The sequence below is a fragment of the Syngnathus leptorhynchus genome, unplaced genomic scaffold (assembly GCF_054491065.1).
Source record: "Syngnathus leptorhynchus isolate UIUO unplaced genomic scaffold, UIUO_Slep HiC_scaffold_88, whole genome shotgun sequence".
Lineage (NCBI taxonomy): Eukaryota > Metazoa > Chordata > Actinopteri > Syngnathiformes > Syngnathidae > Syngnathus > Syngnathus leptorhynchus.
The window spans coordinates 251,891-267,500 of NW_028232055.1; positions in this window are offsets into that span (position 1 = coordinate 251,891).

Consider the following 15,610-nt stretch of genomic DNA (forward strand, 5'->3'; position numbering starts at 1 on the left):
CTTCCATAGGCAGGGAGGGTGCTGGAGCTCCACACTTCCATAGGCAGGGAGGGTGCTGGAGCTCCACACTTCCATAGGCAGGGAGGGTGCTGGAGCTCCACACTTCCATAGGCAGGGAGGGTGCTGGAGCTCCACACTTCCATAGGCAGGGAGGGTGCTGGAGCTCCACACTTCCATAGGCAGGGAGGGTGCTGGAGCTCCACACTTCCATAGGCAGGGAGGGTGCTGGAGCTCCACACTTCCATAGGCAGGGAGGGTGCTGGAGCTCCACACTTCCATAGGCAGGGAGGGTGCTGGAGCTCCACACTTCCATAGGCAGGGAGGGTGCTGGAGCTCCACACTTCCATAGGCAGGGAGGGTGCTGGAGCTCCACACTTCCATAGGCAGGGAGGGTGCTGGAGCTCCACACTTCCCTAGGCAGGGAGGGTGCTGGAGCTCCACACTTCCATAGGCAGGGAGGGTGCTGGAGCTCCACACTTCCATAGGCAGGGAGGGTGCTGGAGCTCCACACTTCCATAGGCAGGGAGGGTGCTGGAGCTCCACACTTCCATAGGCAGGGAGGGTGCTGGAGCTCCACACTTCCATAGGCAGGGAGGGTGCTGGAGCTCCACACTTCCATAGGCAGGGAGGGTGCTGGAGCTCCACACTTCCATAGGCAGGGAGGGTGCTGGAGCTCCACACTTCCATAGGCAGGGAGGGTGCTGGAGCTCCACACTTCCATAGGCACGGTGCTGGAGCTCCACACTTCCATAGGCAGGGAGGGTGCTGGAGCTCCACACTTCCATAGGCACGGTGCTGGAGCTCCACACTTCCCTAGGCAGGGAGGGTGCTGGAGCTCCACACTTCCATAGGCAGGGAGGGTGCTGGAGCTCCACACTTCCATAGGCAGGGAGGGTGCTGGAGCTCCACACTTCCATAGGCAGGGAGGGTGCTGGAGCTCCACACTTCCATAGGCAGGGAGGGTGCTGGAGCTCCACACTTCCATAGGCAGGGAGGGTGCTGGAGCTCCACACTTCCATAGGCAGGGAGGGTGCTGGAGCTCCACACTTCCATAGGCAGGGAGGGTGCTGGAGCTCCACACTTCCATAGGCAGGGAGGGTGCTGGAGCTCCACACTTCCATAGGCAGGGAGGGTGCTGGAGCTCCACACTTCCATAGGCAGGGAGGGTGCTGGCACATCCACACTTCCAGCCACGGAGCATGCTGGCACTTCCACCTTGCTTGCTAAGTCGGCGTGATCTTGCCCAAAAAGTCCCTCCTCACCTCCAGCTGGAAGTGGAAAAAAATCCTCCACCTGCTTGGCCGAGGTTCTGGAAGCCAGCAGCTCGCAGAATGTTGCCAAAGTTTCACTGGAAGGAAAAGAAAAGAGAAGACCGAGTGCGCATTTCACCTACCGCCGAATGTCCACAAGAGGGAAGTGTCACTCCGTCGCAGAATCTGCGCCGACGCACTCGGCACCCTTCGAATTTATGGTGCCGGTGCGGGTGTTCTGGGTGCAAAAAGGCCGCCCAAGTGGTAGAAAAAAATCAGACTTCGTCTCTTAGGTCGAAATTAATGCCAAGTTTTGAAATGCGCTGGCAGGGGTGGACCAGGGCCCGTTAGAAGTGCTTAGCCGAGGTCCTGGAAGCCTAACCCGGCGTGATCTTGTGCAAAAAGCCGCTGCTGAGCTCCAGCTGGAAGTGTAAAAAGAACCGGGCTGGATCAAAAAAAGAACCAGGCTGGTTCAAAAAAAGAACCGGGCGACCCGTTAGAAGTGCTTAGCCGAGGTCCTGGAACCCTAACCCGGCGTGATCTTGTGCAAAAAGCCGCTGCTGAGCTCCAGCTGGAAGTGTAAAAAGAACCGGGCTGGTTCAAAAAAAGAACCGGGCGACCCGTTAGAAGTGCTTAGCCGAGGTCCTGGAAGCCTAACCCGGCGTGATCTTGTGCAAAAAGCCGCTGCTGAGCTCCAGCTGGAAGTGGAAAAAGAACCGGGCTGGATCAAAAAAGAACCGGGCGACCCGTTAAAATTGCTTAGCCGAGGTCCTGGAAGCCTAACACGGCGTGTTCTTGTGCAAAAAGCCGCTCCCGAGCTCCAGCTGGAAGTGTAAAAAGAACCGGGCTGGTTCAAAAAAAGAACCGGGCGACCCGTTAGAAGTGCTTAGCCGAGGTCCTGGAACCCTAACCCGGCGTGATCTTGTGCAAAAAGCCGCTGCTGAGCTCCAGCTGGAAGTGTAAAAAGAACCGGGCTGGTTCAAAAAAAGAACCGGGCGACCCGTTAGAAGTGCTTAGCCGAGGTCCTGGAAGCCTAACCCGGCGTGATCTTGTGCAAAAAGCCGCTGCTGAGCTCCAGCTGGAAGTGGAAAAAGAACCGGGCTGGATCAAAAAAGAACCGGGCGACCCGTTAAAATTGCTTAGCCGAGGTCCTGGAAGCCTAACACGGCGTGTTCTTGTGCAAAAAGCCGCTCCCGAGCTCCAGCTGGAAGTGTAAAAAGAACCGGGCTGGTTCAAAAAAAGAACCGGGCGACCCGTTAGAAGTGCTTAGCCGAGGTCCTGGAACCCTAACCCGGCGTGATCTTGTGCAAAAAGCCGCTGCTGAGCTCCAGCTGGAAGTGTAAAAAGAACCGGGCTGGTTCAAAAAAAGAACCGGGCGACCCGTTAGAAGTGCTTAGCCGAGGTCCTGGAAGCCTAACCCGGCGTGATCTTGTGCAAAAAGCCGCTGCTGAGCTCCAGCTGGAAGTGGAAAAAGAACCGGGCTGGATCAAAAAAGAACCGGGCGACCCGTTAAAATTGCTTAGCCGAGGTCCTGGAAGCCTAACACGGCGTGTTCTTGTGCAAAAAGCCGCTCCCGAGCTCCAGCTGGAAGTGTAAAAAGAACCGGGCTGGTTCAAAAAAAGAACCGGGCGACCCGTTAGAAGTGCTTAGCCGAGGTCCTGGAACCCTAACCCGGCGTGATCTTGTGCAAAAAGCCGCTGCTGAGCTCCAGCTGGAAGTGTAAAAAGAACCGGGCTGGTTCAAAAAAAGAACCGGGCGACCCGTTAGAAGTGCTTAGCCGAGGTCCTGGAAGCCTAACCCGGCGTGATCTTGTGCAAAAAGCCGCTGCTGAGCTCCAGCTGGAAGTGGAAAAAGAACCGGGCTGGATCAAAAAAGAACCGGGCGACCCGTTAAAATTGCTTAGCCGAGGTCCTGGAAGCCTAACACGGCGTGATCTTGTGCAAAAAGCCGCTCCCGAGCTCCAGCTGGAAGTGTAAAAAGAACCGGGCTGGATAAAAAAAGAACCGGGCTGGATAAAAAAAAGAACCGGGCGACCCGTTAAAATTGCTTAGCCGAGGTCCTGGAAGCCTAACACGGCGTGATCTTGTGCAAAAAGCCGCTCCCGAGCTCCAGCTGGAAGTGTAAAAAGAACCAGGCTGGATAAAAAAAAGAACCGGGCTGGATCAAAAAAGAACCGGGCGACCCGTTAAAATTGCTTAGCCGAGGTCCTGGAAGCCTAACACGGCGTGTTCTTGTGCAAAAAGCCGCTCCCGAGCTCCAGCTGGAAGTGTAAAAAGAACCAGGCTGGATAAAAAAAAAGAACCGGGCTGGATCAAAAAAGAACCGGGCGACCCGTTAAAATTGCTTAGCCGAGGTCCTGGAAGCCTAACACGGCGTGATCTTGTGCAAAAAGCCGCTCCCGAGCTCCAGCTGGAAGTGTAAAAAGAACCGGGCTGGATAAAAAAAGAACCGGGCTGGATAAAAAAAAGAACCGGGCGACCCGTTAAAATTGCTTAGCCGAGGTCCTGGAAGCCTAACACGGCGTGATCTTGTGCAAAAAGCCGCTCCCGAGCTCCAGCTGGAAGTGTAAAAAGAACCAGGCTGGATAAAAAAAAGAACCGGGCTGGATCAAAAAAGAACCGGGCGACCCGTTAAAATTGCTTAGCCGAGGTCCTGGAAGCCTAACACGGCGTGTTCTTGTGCAAAAAGCCGCTCCCGAGCTCCAGCTGGAAGTGTAAAAAGAACCAGGCTGGATAAAAAAAAAGAACCGGGCTGGATCAAAAAAGAACCGGGCGACCCGTTAAAATTGCTTAGCCGAGGTCCTGGAAGCCTAACACGGCGTGATCTTGTGCAAAAAGCCGCTCCCGAGCTCCAGCTGGAAGTGTAAAAAGAACCAGGCTGGATAAAAAAAAGAACCGGGCTGGATCAAAAAAGAACCGGGCGACCCGTTAAAATTGCTTAGCCGAGGTCCTGGAAGCCTAACACGGCGTGTTCTTGTGCAAAAAGCCGCTCCCGAGCTCCAGCTGGAAGTGTAAAAAGAACCAGGCTGGATAAAAAAAAGAACCGGGCTGGATCAAAAAAGAACCGGGCGACCCGTTAAAATTGCTTAGCCGAGGTCCTGGAAGCCTAACACGGCGTGTTCTTGTGCAAAAAGCCGCTCCCGAGCTCCAGCTGGAAGTGTAAAAAGAACCAGGCTGGATAAAAAAAAGAACCGGGCTGGATCAAAAAAGAACCGGGCGACCCGTTAAAATTGCTTAGCCGAGGTCCTGGAAGCCTAACACGGCGTGATCTTGTGCAAAAAGCCGCTCCCGAGCTCCAGCTGGAAGTGTAAAAAGAACCGGGCTGGATAAAAAAAGAACCGGGCTGGATAAAAAAAAGAACCGGGCGACCCGTTAAAATTGCTTAGCCGAGGTCCTGGAAGCCTAACACGGCGTGATCTTGTGCAAAAAGCCGCTCCCGAGCTCCAGCTGGAAGTGTAAAAAGAACCAGGCTGGATAAAAAAAAGAACCGGGCTGGATCAAAAAAGAACCGGGCGACCCGTTAAAATTGCTTAGCCGAGGTCCTGGAAGCCTAACACGGCGTGTTCTTGTGCAAAAAGCCGCTCCCGAGCTCCAGCTGGAAGTGTAAAAAGAACCAGGCTGGATAAAAAAAAAGAACCGGGCTGGATCAAAAAAGAACCGGGCGACCCGTTAAAATTGCTTAGCCGAGGTCCTGGAAGCCTAACACGGCGTGATCTTGTGCAAAAAGCCGCTCCCGAGCTCCAGCTGGAAGTGTAAAAAGAACCGGGCTGGATAAAAAAAGAACCGGGCTGGATAAAAAAAAGAACCGGGCGACCCGTTAAAATTGCTTAGCCGAGGTCCTGGAAGCCTAACACGGCGTGATCTTGTGCAAAAAGCCGCTCCCGAGCTCCAGCTGGAAGTGTAAAAAGAACCAGGCTGGATAAAAAAAAGAACCGGGCTGGATCAAAAAAGAACCGGGCGACCCGTTAAAATTGCTTAGCCGAGGTCCTGGAAGCCTAACACGGCGTGTTCTTGTGCAAAAAGCCGCTCCCGAGCTCCAGCTGGAAGTGTAAAAAGAACCAGGCTGGATAAAAAAAAAGAACCGGGCTGGATCAAAAAAGAACCGGGCGACCCGTTAAAATTGCTTAGCCGAGGTCCTGGAAGCCTAACACGGCGTGATCTTGTGCAAAAAGCCGCTCCCGAGCTCCAGCTGGAAGTGTAAAAAGAACCAGGCTGGATAAAAAAAAGAACCGGGCTGGATCAAAAAAGAACCGGGCGACCCGTTAAAATTGCTTAGCCGAGGTCCTGGAAGCCTAACACGGCGTGTTCTTGTGCAAAAAGCCGCTCCCGAGCTCCAGCTGGAAGTGTAAAAAGAACCAGGCTGGATAAAAAAAAGAACCGGGCTGGATCAAAAAAGAACCGGGCGACCCGTTAAAATTGCTTAGCCGAGGTCCTGGAAGCCTAACACGGCGTGTTCTTGTGCAAAAAGCCGCTCCCGAGCTCCAGCTGGAAGTGTAAAAAGAACCAGGCTGGATAAAAAAAAGAACCGGGCTGGATCAAAAAAGAACCGGGCGACCCGTTAAAATTGCTTAGCCGAGGTCCTGGAAGCCTAGCACGGCGTGATCTTGTGCAAAAAGCCGCTCCCGAGCTCCAGCTGGAAGTGTAAAAAGAACCAGGCTGGATAAAAAAAAGAACCGGGCTGGATCAAAAAAGAACCGGGCGACCCGTTAAAATTGCTTAGCCGAGGTCCTGGAAGCCTAACACGGCGTGATCTTGTGCAAAAAGCCGCTCCCGAGCTCCAGCTGGAAGTGTAAAAAGAACCGGGCTGGATAAAAAAAAGAACCGGGCTGGTTCAAAAAAGAACCGGGCAACCCGTTAAAATTGCTTCGCCGAGGTCCTGGAAGCCTAACCCGGCGTGATCTTGCCCGAAATTCGGCCTCTATACTTCCATTTTAGGTACCAGGCGCTCATAGTGTGTTGGTCCCACTAGTCAGTGTACTGGTCCCACTCGCTAGTGTACTGGTCCCCCTAGTCAGTGTACTCATCCAGTTACCCCCCGTTTTCCAAAACACCATCGGCACGTATAAGGGGGGGACTCCTGAGAGAGATGAGGTATATGGCAGCGCAACACCAATCCGCTCCGCGCTGGTTCCCATGTCGGCTACGGATGAATAAAACCAGCCTGTCCCCCCTGGAGCTCACGAGACACGGAATTTTTTCTAAGTGCCAACGGCTCTTCCGAGCAAACGTGTCCGCTCCGGCTGGTTCCCCCGTCGGCCTCGAATGACGAAAAATGCCGGTCTCCGCCCGGAGCTCATGACAAACGAAAAATTTTCTAAGTGCCAACGGCACTAGCGAGCGAATGTGTCCGCTCGGCGCTGGTTCCCGGGTCGAACCCGGAAGACGAAAAACGCCGGTCCTCGCCCGGAGCTCATGACAAACGAAAAATTTTCTAAGTGCCAACGGCACTAGCGAGCGAATGTGTCCGCTCGGCGCTGGTTCCCGGGTCGAACCCGGAAGACGAAAAACGCCGCTCTCCGCCCGGAGCTCATGACAAACGAAAAATTTTCTAAGTGCCAACGGCACTAGCGAGCGAATGTGTCCGCTCGGCGCTGGTTCCCGGGTCGAACCCGGAAGACGAAAAACGCCGGTCTCCGCCCGGAGCTCATGACAAACGAAAAATTTTCTAAGTGCCAACGGCACTAGCGAGCGAATGTGTCCGCTCGGCGCTGGTTCCCGGGTCGGACCCGGAAGACGAAAAACGCCGGTCTCCGCCCGGAGCTCATGACAAACGAAAAATTTTCTAAGTGCCAACGGCACTAGCGAGCGAATGTGTCCGCTCGGCGCTGGTTCCCGGGTCGAACCCGGAAGACGAAAAACGCCGGTCTCCGCCCGGAGCTCATGACAAACGAAAAATTTTCTAAGTGCCAACGGCACTAGCGAGCGAATGTGTCCGCTCGGCGCTGGTTCCCGGGTCGGACCCGGAAGACGAAAAACGCCGGTCTCCGCCCGGAGCTCATGACAAACGAAAAATTTTCTAAGTGCCAACGGCACTAGCGAGCGAATGTGTCCGCTCGGCGCTGGTTCCCGGGTCGAACCCGGAAGACGAAAAACGCCGGTCTCCGCCCGGAGCTCATGACAAACGAAAAATTTTCTAAGTGCCAACGGCACTAGCGAGCGAATGTGTCCGCTCGGCGCTGGTTCCCGGGTCGAACCCGGAAGACGAAAAACGCCGGTCTCCGCCCGGAGCTCATGACAAACGAAAAATTTTCTAAGTGCCAACGGCACTAGCGAGCGAATGTGTCCGCTCGGCGCTGGTTCCCGGGTCGGACCCGGAAGACGAAAAACGCCGGTCCTCGCCTGGAGGTCCCAGCAAAATCGGCGAAAAAACGACTAAGTGTCAACTTTCGAAAAAACGGCTAAGTGTCGACTTTCGAAAAAACGGCTAAGTGTCAACTTTCGAAAAAACGGCTAAGTGTCAACTTTCGAAAAAACGACTAAGTGCCCACGGCTCTGCGGGGCTTGTGAGTCCGCCCCGCGCCGGTTCGGCGGTCGGCCTCAAAAAGCAAAAAATCAGCCTCTCTCCCTGGAGCTCACCAAAAATTTGTCGAAATTTTTCTAAGTTCTCCTCGAGGTACCAGGGGGTGAGGTACCCGGGCTAAGGTGCAGTACCTTTTTTGGTCTTCAGGTGCGCCAGAGTACAATGAAATGGTCCCAGTAGTCAGTGTACTCATCGACTTTCCCCCCGTTTTCCAAAGCACCTCGTTTACGAGTATGGAGGAGATGGTGCTGGTCTCCCCACGGCGTCGGACACGCCGTCCTCGACAGCACAAGGTCGGATAGAAGACCTGGAAAGCGCCGTGGCACGCGCTGGAGGTGGGCACTTTGGCGAAAAAACGACTAAGTGTCAACTTTCGAAAAAACGACTAAGTGTCAACTTTCGAAAAAACGGCTAAGTGTCAACTTTCGAAAAAACGACTAAGTGTCACCTCTCTGAAAAAATGGCAAAGTGTCGCCTCTCTGAAAATTTTCTAAGTGCCCACGGCTCTGCGGGCTCGTGCATCCGAGCCGCGCCGGTTCTGCAACCGGCCTAGAATGACGAAAAATAACGGTCTCCTCCTGGAGCTCACAGCCAATTGTGGCGAAAAAGTGGCAAAGTGCCCACGGCTCTGCGGGCTCGTGCATCCGACCCGCGCCGGTTCTGCAGCCGGCCTAGAATGACGAAAAATAACGGTCTCCTCCTGGAGCTCACAGCCAACTTGGCAAAAAGTTTCTAAGTGCCCACGGCCCTGCCGAGCTTTGGCGTCCGCCCAGCGCCGGTTCCGCAGTCGGCCTCCAATGACGAAAAATAACGGTCTCCTCCTGGAGCTCACAGCCAACTTGGCAAAAAGTTTCTAAGTGCCCACGGCCCTGCCGAGCTTTGGCGTCCGCCCAGCGCCGGTTCCGCAGTCGGCCTCGAATGACGAAAAATAACGGTCTCCTCCTGGAGCTCACAGCCAACTTGGCAAAAAGTTTCTAAGTGCCCACGGCCCTGCCGAGCTTTGGCGTCCGCCCAGCGCCGGTTCCGCAGTCGGCCTAGAATGACGAAAAATAACGGTCTCCTCCTGGAGCTCACAGCCAACTTGGCAAAAAGTTTCTAAGTGCCCACGGCCCTGCCGAGCTTTGGCGTCCGCCCAGCGCCGGTTCCGCAGTCGGCCTCGAATGACGAAAAATAACGGTCTCCTCCTGGAGCTCACAGCCAACTTGGCAAAAAGTTTCTAAGTGCCCACGGCCCTGCCGAGCTTTGGCGTCCGCCCAGCGCCGGTTCCGCAGTCGGCCTCGAATGACGAAAAATAACGGTCTCCTCCTGGAGCTCACAGCCAACTTGGCAAAAAGTTTCTAAGTGCCCACGGCCCTGCCGAGCTTTGGCGTCCGCCCAGCGCCGGTTCCGCAGTCGGCCTCGAATGACGAAAAATAACGGTCTCCTCCTGGAGCTCACAGCCAACTTGGCAAAAAGTTTCTAAGTGCCCACGGCCCTGCCGAGCTTTGGCGTCCGCCCAGCGCCGGTTCCGCAGTCGGCCTCGAATGACGAAAAATAACGGTCTCCTCCTGGAGCTCACAGCCAACTTGGCAAAAAGTTTCTAAGTGCCCACGGCCCTGCCGAGCTTTGGCGTCCGCCCAGCGCCGGTTCCGCAGTCGGCCTCGAATGACGAAAAATAACGGTCTCCTCCTGGAGCTCACAGCCAACTTGGCAAAAAGTTTCTAAGTGCCCACGGCCCTGCCGAGCTTTGGCGTCCGCCCAGCGCCGGTTCCGCAGTCGGCCTCGAATGACGAAAAATAACGGTCTCCTCCTGGAGCTCACAGCCAACTTGGCAAAAAGTTTCTAAGTGCCCACGGCCCTGCCGAGCTTTGGCGTCCGCCCAGCGCCGGTTCCGCAGTCGGCCTCGAATGACGAAAAATAACGGTCTCCTCCTGGAGCTCACAGCCAACTTGGCAAAAAGTTTCTAAGTGCCCACGGCCCTGCCGAGCTTTGGCGTCCGCCCAGCGCCGGTTCCGCAGTCGGCCTCGAATGACGAAAAATAACGGTCTCCTCCTGGAGCTCACAGCCAACTTGGCAAAAAGTTTCTAAGTGCCCACGGCCCTGCCGAGCTTTGGCGTCCGCCCAGCGCCGGTTCCGCAGTCGGCCTCGAATGACGAAAAATAACGGTCTCCTCCTGGAGCTCACAGCCAACTTGGCAAAAAGTTTCTAAGTGCCCACGGCCCTGCCGAGCTTTGGCGTCCGCTCAGCGCCGGTTCCGCAGTCGGCCTCGAATGACGAAAAATAACGGTCTCCTCCTGGAGCTCACAGCCAACTTGGCAAAAAGTTTCTAAGTGCCCACGGCCCTGCCGAGCTTTGGCGTCCGCCCAGCGCCGGTTCCGCAGTCGGCCTCGAATGACGAAAAATAACGGTCTCCTCCTGGAGCTCACAGCCAACTTGGCAAAAAGTTTCTAAGTGCCCACGGCCCTGCCGAGCTTTGGCGTCCGCCCAGCGCCGGTTCCGCAGTCGGCCTCGAATGACGAAAAATAACGGTCTCCTCCTGGAGCTCACAGCCAACTTGGCAAAAAGTTTCTAAGTGCCCACGGCCCTGCCGAGCTTTGGCGTCCGCCCAGCGCCGGTTCCGCAGTCGGCCTCGAATGACGAAAAATGACGGTCTCCTCCTGGAGCTCACAGCCAACTTGGCAAAAAGTTTCTAAGTGCCCACGGCCCTGCCGAGCTTTGGGTCCGCTCAGCGCCGGTTCCGCAGTCGGCCTCGAATGACGAAAAATAACGGTCTCCTCCTGGAGCTCACAGCCAACTTGGCAAAAAGTTTCTAAGTGCCCACGGCCCTGCCGAGCTTTGGCGTCCGCCCAGCGCCGGTTCCGCAGTCGGCCTCGAATGACGAAAAATAACGGTCTCCTCCTGGAGCTCACAGCCAACTTGGCAAAAAGTTTCTAAGTGCCCACGGCCCTGCCGAGCTTTGGCGTCCGCCCAGCGCCGGTTCCGCAGTCGGCCTCGAATGACGAAAAATAACGGTCTCCTCCTGGAGCTCACAGCCAACTTGGCAAAAAGTTTCTAAGTGTCACATCTCTGAAAAAACGGCTAAGTGTCGACTTTCGAAAAAACGGCAAAGTGTCACATCTCTGAAAAAACGGCTAAGTGTCGACTTTCGAAAAAACGGCTAAGTGTCAACTTTCGAAAAAACGGCTAAGTGTCGCCTCTCTGAAAAAACGGCAAAGTGTCAACTTTCGAAAAAACGACAGAGTGTCGCCTCTCTGAAAAAACGACTAAGTGTCGACTCTGAGAAAATGGCAAAGTGCCCACGGCTCTGCGGGCTCGTGCATCCGACCCGCGCCGGTTCCCCAGCCGGCCTGAAATAAGGCAAAACCAGCCTCTCCGCCTGGAGCTCAGAGCCAACTTGGCGAATATTTTCTAAGTGCCCACGGCTCTGCGTGGCTACGGCGTCTGCCCAGCGCCGGTTCCTGGCTCGAACCCCGAGGACGAGGAATGCCGGTCTCCGCCTGGAGGTCCCAGCTTAATCGGCGAAAATTTTCTAAGTGCCCACGGCTCTGCCGGGCTCGTGCATCCGACCCGCGCCGGTTCCCCAGCCGGCCTGAAATAAGGCAAAACCAGGCTCTCCCCCTGGAGCTCAGAGCCAATTGTGGCGAAAAAACGACTAAGTGTCAACTTTCGAAAAAACGACTAAGTGTCAACTTTCCAAAAAAACGGCTAAGTGTCGACTTTCGAAAAAACGGCTAAGTGTCAACTTTCGAAAAAACGACTAAGTGTCGCCTCTGAAAAAACGACTAAGTGTCGCCTCTCTGAAAAAACGACTAAGTGCCCACGGCTCTGCGGGGCTTGTGAGTCCGCCCCGCGCCGGTTCGGCGGTCGGCCTCAAAAAGCGAAAAATCAGCCTCTCTCCCTGGAGCTCACCAAAAATTTGTCGAAATTTTTCTAAGTTCTCCTCGAGGTACCAGGGGGTGAGGTACCCGGGCTAAGGTGCAGTACCTTTTTTGGTCTTCAGGTGCGCCAGAGTACAATGAAATGGTCCCAGTAGTCAGTGTACTCATCGACTTTCCCCCCGTTTTCCAAAGCACCCCGTTTACGAGTATGGAGGAGATGGTGCTGGTCTCCCCACGGCGTCGGACACGCCGTCCTCGACAGCACAAGGTCGGATAGAAGACCTGAAAAGCGCCGTGGCACGCGCTGGAGGTGTCACTGTGGCGAAAAAGTGACTAAGTGTCAACTTTCGAAAAAACGGCTAAGTGTCAACTTTCGAAAAAACGGCTAAGTGTCAACTTTCGAAAAAACGGCTAAGTGTCAACTTTCGAAAAAACGACTAAGTGTCGCCTCTCTGAAAAAACGGCAAAGTGTCAACTTTCGAAAAAACGACTAAGTGTCAACTTTCGAAAAAACGACTAAGTGTCACCTCTCTGAAAAAATGGCAAAGTGTCAACTGCGAATGTGGTGGTGCATGGAAGGAAGTGGAGGACGGCCGCCTCCTTAAACACAGGCCGAAGAGGAGCGTCAGGGCCGGCTCCTTAAACACGGACCGAGTGTCGCCCTTAACACAGACCAAGCGGAGGACGGCCGCCTCCCTAAATACAGGCCGAACCGGAGCGCGAGGGCCGCTCCTTAAACACGGACCGAGTGTCGCCCTTAACACAGACCAAGGGGAGGACGGCCGCCTCCTTAAACACAGGCCGGAGAGGAGCGTCAGGGCCAGGCTCCTCAAACATGGACCGAGTGTCGCCCTTAACACAGACCAAGGGGAGGACGGCCGCCTCCTTAAACACAGGCCGGAGAGGAGCGTCAGGGCCAGGCTCCTCAAACATGGACCGAGTGTCGCCCTTAACACAGACCAAGGGGAGGACGGCCGCCTCCTTAAACACAGGCCGGAGAGGAGCGTCAGGGCCAGGCTCCTCAAACATGGACCGAGTGTCGCCCTTAACACAGACCAAGGGGAGGACGGCCGCCTCCTTAAACACAGGCCGGAGAGGAGCGTCAGGGCCAGGCTCCTCAAACATGGACCGAGTGTCGCCCTTAACACGGACCAAGGGGAGGACGGCCGCCTCCTTAAACACAGGCCGGAGAGGAGCGTCAGGGCCAGGCTCCTCAAACATGGACCGAGTGTCGCCCTTAACACGGACCAAGGGGAGGACGGCCGCCTCCTTAAACACAGGCCGGAGAGGAGCGTCAGGGCCAGGCTCCTCAAACATGGACAGAGTGTCGCCCTTAACACAGACCAAGCGGAGGACGGCCGCCTCCCTAAATACAGGCCGAACCGGAGCGCGAGTGTCGCTCCTTAAACACGGACCGAGTGGAGGACGGCCGCCTCCTTAAACACAGGCCGAACAAAATGACACAAAGTGTCAACTGCGAATGTTGTCCATCCAAGGAAGGAGCGTGATGCCCGGCCGGCTCCTTAAACACAGGCCGAGAGTCGCCCCGGACGGTCCGCCTCGCGGCGCCCGTCTGCTCGGATAAAATGACACAAAGTGTCAACTACGAATGTTGTCCATCCAAGGAGGGAGCGTGATGCCCGGCCGGCTCCGAAAACACAGGCCGAGAGTCGCCCCGGACGGTCCGCCTCGCGGCGCCCGTCTGCTCGGATAAAATGACACAAAGTGTCAACTGCGAATGTTGTCCATCCAAGGAAGGAGCGTGATGCCCGGCCGGCTCCTTAAACACAGGCCGAGAGTCGCCCCGGACGGTCCGCCTCGCGGCGCCCGCCCGCTCGGATAAAATGACACAAAGTGTCAACTACGAATGTTGTCCATCCAAGGAAGGAGCGTGATGCCCGGCCGGCTCCTTAAACACAGGCCGAGAGTCGCCCCGGACGGTCGCCTCGCGGCGCCCGTCTGCTCGGATAAAATGACACAAAGTGTCAACTACGAATGTTGTCCATCCAAGGAGGGAGCGTGATGCCCGGCCGGCTCCGAAAACACAGGCCGAGAGTCGCCCCGGACGGTCCGCCTCGCGGCGCCCGTCTGCTCGGATAAAATGACACAAAGTGTCAACTGCGAATGTTGTCCATCCAAGGAAGGAGCGTGATGCCCGGCCGGCTCCTTAAACACAGGCCGAGAGTCGCCCCGGACGGTCCGCCTCGCGGCGCCCGCCCGCTCGGATAAAATGACACAAAGTGTCAACTACGAATGTTGTCCATCCAAGGAGGGAGCGTGAGGCCCGGCCGGCTCCGAAAACACAGGCCGAGAGTCGCCCCGGACGGTCCGCCTCTCGAGGCGCCCGCCCGCTCGGATAAAATGACACAAAGTGTCAACTACGAATGTTGTCCATCCAAGGAGGGAGCGTGAGGCCCGGCCGGCTCCGAAAACACAGGCCGAGAGTCGCCCCGGACGGTCCGCCTCTCGAGGCGCCCGCCCGCTCGGATAAAATGACACAAAGTGTCAACTACGAATGTTGTCCATCCAAGGAGGGAGCGTGATGCCCGGCCGGCTCCGAAAACACAGGCCGAGATTCGACCCCGGACGGGCCGTCTTCTCCCGGCGCCCGCCCGCGTACGCCCCCCATCCCCGGTCGCCCGTCTGCTCCCGGCGGGCCTCCGAGTACCCCCTCACCCAACTGACCGACTGGCACTCATGACCCGCCTTGGTAGGGCCTCCATCGGCCTCGGCTCGTCCGACGTCGGGTGGACGGTTCCTACCCACTGCGGGTCGCACTCTAGCGCCCCGGCCGCCGCGTGAGCGTGCGCTCCCCGCGCCGCCCCGCAGGCCCCGGCGCGACCGTACTGCGGCGAGACCGAGACGACCCGGTTTGGCATCCATCCCACCTAGCCACGATCCACGGAGGCCGAGCGAGCGGCTGAGTGTCGGGCGCCGCGCGTGCGAGCGTCCGCCGGCCGCGCCGGTCCTTCCGCGAATGTCGTTTCTCAAACCCTCCGGCTTGATAGCGGCGGCACCACGGGAAGCCGTCCACACACACACCGTCCGACCTCTATCCGAAAAGCCTTCCCGACCAACCGCGGTCGCGGGGGCGTCTGTCGCTCCGCATCGGGGGGGCGTATGGCTTCCGCGCTACGCGCTGCGGGCTCGGGGGGGCCGCAACGGCTGAGTCTGACTCGGCCGGGGCGCAGCTTCCCTCCCGGCAGTCAGCAATAGTGCCGATCGCGCCTGCCACCAGCCCCCTCCCCGACGGGTTCGTCGGCGCCGGCTGGCCGCCGTCCGCCTTCGTTCCCCGAGGGTTCCCAACCAGCGCCGATCCAACTCCGCATCCTGGCCGCACGCAGTGCGTGCCTCGCGCGGGTAAGTCGCCGGCGCAGCGCCGCAGCTCCCGACCCCCGCGTACGGGAATAGTTGAGGGCCTCAGCGGGCCGCACCGACCGAGTCCGACTCGGGCCGGGGCGCAGATTCCCGCTTGGGTGACCGAACGTTCTCTGCTCGGGCCGGAGGGCCGACGCCCGTCCCCCCCCGTCGTCCCCCACGGACCGCCTCCGAGGCCACTTCGCACGGCTCATCCTCGGCTCCCTACCAATGCTTAATCGATGGGGCCGCCCGGCCGGATTCGCGCCACCCTGTCCACCGCGAGTCTCCCCAGACTAACCCGAGTTACCGCCCAGCTCGCCTAACCTTGCACTCGCTCTGCCAAACGGTCGTGTAGTCGGCGGGCCGTCCTACGGGTCGCCCTCCCTCCCCAAACGCGCGGCGGGATAGCGGCAAGGCGGCGGCGGCGGCCAGCGGCGTCGGGGCGCTCGCACCGGAGAAGAGGCGTCTTACGAGGCCGGGCGCAGCTCCCTCTCGTTTACTTGCTGAGTAGCGGCGCTCGAAGGTTCCGCGGCGAGCGCGGCTCATCCCATTGAATGTCCCTGCACCAGGCTCCATCGAAGGGCCGCCCGGCCGGATTCGCACCCCCCTGTCCACCGCGAAGTC